We start from the raw sequence: 4,232 nt of genomic DNA, 5'->3' as shown, positions 1-4,232 counted from the left end.
AAAATGTTTGCCAGACTCTGTTGCAAGGTTGAAAGCGCTGACAATGGTGATGAGAAATTTTGCAGGAATAGAGTACTTACCAGTAGTCGTTATGGGGTTAAATAATCTTGAAAGTTTGAGTGTAAAAATTTGCCTGTTGTTTGAGGTGTCATTTTTCAGTGTTGAAGATGTTGAAGGAAGAAAAGAGGCATCTTCCATTGAGAAGGGCTTGCTTCAACTCAAACACTTAGAACTGCAGGGGACGAAAATAAAGAAATTACCATTTCCTCAAGGTGTTTGCCCAAACCTTCACCATCTCAACATCAGCTGTTGTTTGCAATTGGAGGAGGTTGGAGCACTGCCCATAAAATTAATTTCACTCAATTTTAATGATTGTACTACATTAAAGAAAGTAACAAGACTGTGTGCTCTTGTTAAGCTTCGACGCCTGGATATCCAACAGTGTCATCAAGTAGAGGAGTTACCAGGTCTTCAAACGTTGATATCTTTGGAGGTGTTGTCGGCATTAGGTTGTTCCAGGCTGAAAGGCATACAGGGTTTGGTGCAGTGCACAAATCACAAATCTAACATTTGCCCCTGTATTGGAGGCGCAGTAGGATTACCCTGTTCCAACGGGAAACATATATCAGATTAATTACTGAGAATGTTGGATTTGCTCCAGGTAATAAATCTCCAAAATGGGAAAATAAAAAATGTCGAATACAAAATCCACGTAACAGGAAACACACCATCTTCGGCACCTCTGGCAGTTGTTGAGAGTGTGCTGAAGTCGATCACTAACGTTGGTGATTCAAAATGTGCTCTCTATTCATGGGTGGACAATCGTTTCAGAAGTCAAAGGAGCACATGCGTGCCTTTCCAGCGGTTTGCTGAAATCAACGGTGGAATAAAAAAACAATAGTGACAGCTGTATGCCACCCTTTCAGAAGTCAAAACTTCATATCACTCACTTAAAATGTGCTATAAAACCGAAGAAAGAGAAAAGAAATAGTCACACTCTGAGAAATATCTCTTGATAATGGAAAATAGAAAATTATGACTAATTCATATATTAACTATTTTTATGATTATTATTAATAATATAAAATAAAATTGTATTTTAGTTGATTTTTAAAATTTATTTAAATCATGGTAATATGAAACTTATTTTGAGATGAGTAATTTATTTACTAGTCATTTGATTTATATGGTTGTACTATACTTATTTTTAATTTTATTAAAACCTTGATACATATAGCTTTTTTGTCATACTTCATAATATTTAAAGTTTTTATAGGAGTTGTCTATAATGGGACTTTTTGGAGATTCCGGTGACGGAATCCGGTGGAGGAAATTGAGGTTAAATCTTGATTTGTTGCAGTTAAAATGGTTTTTTAACCGCAGATTTGGATTTAGCGCCCTGAAAAACCCTTGGGACGCTTTGATTGTGCAAAAACTAGCTATCAAACTTGTGATTCCAATAAATTGTTGCCGGATTTTGACAGGAAAAACCCACCGGAAAAGCTTTCAAAAAGTCTCATTATAGACAACTGCGTTTTTATATGCTTGTTAATTAATATTAAATATTGAAGTTATGAAATATAATGGTTATGAATATGAATCATTATATTAATTTATATGGTAAAATGGATCTTAATTTATATTTATCACATTTCTATCTATAGAAATAGTTTTATTTCTAAGAATATGTTTATTAATTATAACTTCTAAAAGGCCTATGGGGGCAGTGAAATTGGCGAGTGTTGTGTTATGAAGTACTATGTAATCCATAAGATTTAAGATTCAAATTTCATGTGGATCATATATATACATACATAATACATATAGAGAGACACACACACACAACTATAAGTTCTAAAATATAATGGATTTATAGTTGCATTGTACAAGATGTAAATACATATAATATAATTATGCAACAAAATAGGGTTCATTGTTTAAGCTTTATCATCTATGTTTACATGAGTTTTGTCAAAAAGATGCTATTGAATTTTACATGGGCTATATACCATTAAGAAAACATGTAGTAATAAATAAGCTTTGAAAAAAATGACAAAATTTTGGGTAATGTCTAGCTATCAATGTTCTTCATCTTGCTTCAGTTTTAGTGTTGGTTGAGTTCTAATTCACAAGCTCCATTTCCACCTCTAACGATTATTGTTAAGTTGTCTCATCCTCATGGGGACATTAATATCGAATGGCTAACATGGCCATCGAGTATGCCATGGTATTGATTTCCTAATATACTTAATGTCAAAACTTCATAGCATTCACATAAAATGTAATGTAAAACTAAAGAACCAAAAAGAAAATAAAGAAACTCTAACATGGCCATGGTGTACACTGTGGTATGGATTGCATGATGTACTTAATATCAAGACTCTAGATCATTCAAATAAAATGTTGTAAAAGAAAAGAACAAAAAATAAATAGAGAAACTATGAAAAATATCTCTTGATAATAAACAATAGAGAACTATTACCACTTCCATGTTTAAGGGGAAAGCCTATTAGAGAAAATCTCTAAAAACAATAAAGGTTACTGACAAGACAATACATAAAATTATAATTAATATATAGCTATCCACAAAGACTATTAACTACCTACAACCCACTTATAATGAGGGTCAACTAGCTGATTTGCATTCTTAATAAAAATTACCATTTTTACAATGAGTAATTATTAATTAGCTATTTAATGCGAGTTATTAAAAAAAAGTGGCATCATGCATTAATAAAGTATGTAAGTAAGGGGGTTAAGGTAGGACCCTAACATTCCTTGCCTCCCCCACACCCATCGCCCACTCACTACCTACCCCCTCCATTAAAGTAATGTTTTGCTTAGGACTAGGTTGAAGGTGAATATATTTTTGTGAAATCATTATCAGTTCCCATGTGACAGTTTTTGCTTTCATATCTTTTCACTAGATCAACACTTCATTGATGATGTGTTTTTGTAATTGATTCTATCTAGTATCAAATATCATGAATGGATGTAGCAAAATTGATTCTTCTTCATCAAGTTCTAGTAGGTTGGTTTGTACTTTGAAATTTAATCCCACAACCTAAATCTTTATCATTATAAATGAATAGAAGGAAACATAAGGCTACTTGGACTTTCAAGGTTTGAGAATATATTGGGTGAATATTCCTCTCACTCCCAAAGTCTTGTTTCAAAACCTTCTTCACAAACTTGCATACAAAATAGAACAAGAAGCAAGTGAAGGTAATTTCATGGCAACTTTTAGTATTCTAAATACTTGGAACCAAACAAGTAAATATAGGAAATTAAATGAATTAGGTAAGAAATTACATAATATAGCAACTGAATTGGTATAGGAACAAAGTGATTTCTCTATTATATCAAAACAAGAAAAATGCAAAGATATCTCACTATTCATTGTTGTCAACACTGCATAGAACCATGTTCCATATTCCTCTATTCTGGGCCATTGAAGCTCAACTTCACTAGTCTTCACTAATCCATGCAAATAAATTGAAATAGAAAATAACTCACTCTAATGCAAGAGGATGAAATATAATTGGTTTAGAAACAATGTTTTTTTACTGTGATGTTGAACTTAAAATCTCAGGAATAGTAGGAGACTTGTAGAAAGTAATTTTCTAACATAAGGGTACTAGTATTCTCTCACCCCCCTTGTCCATCATAATCTTGTTTATATACTCCTCAAAGGTAGTTGGAGTTGTTGGAAACATGCCACATGATGTGAATCATTGGTAAAACCTATAAACCCTCCATGAAACTATGTTATTATGCTCATATTTAATTTTAGTTCAAATAGTAGATATACATGAGATGTTTTAGGAGATACTGCATGTGTATGCATTTTTTCTTTAGAATAATTGCATATGTACACATTTTTATTTTAGAGGAAGAACATATATTAACTAAAGAAGGATATTTTGAAAAGCTCCATGGAGGATTAATTTATGCAAAAGTCAAGGAATGGTGGATTAGGCCATAACATATGTTATGGGGGGGAAATCATACTATAGTATATGCCCCCTAATGTATGAGGTATGAAGGGTACTTGATGGATGGAATACATTATATAAAATCTAAGAGGAGCTATTAAGTGGAGCCAAGTATATTCTAGTATATAGATGTTCTACACAACACCTATGAACAACAAACCAAGTTACAAATGCTCACTTCATGAGGCAGGCATACCCATGCTTAGGTATGGCCGCAAAATCAAGTACACTTTGGAT

This window comes from Pinus tabuliformis, chromosome 4_1 (genome assembly GCF_031772625.1).
Source record: "Pinus tabuliformis cultivar Carrire ecotype Pingquan chromosome 4_1, CPIR1, whole genome shotgun sequence".
Classification (NCBI taxonomy): domain Eukaryota; kingdom Viridiplantae; phylum Streptophyta; class Pinopsida; order Pinales; family Pinaceae; genus Pinus; species Pinus tabuliformis.
Note: the sequence above shows the minus strand (reverse complement) of the source record.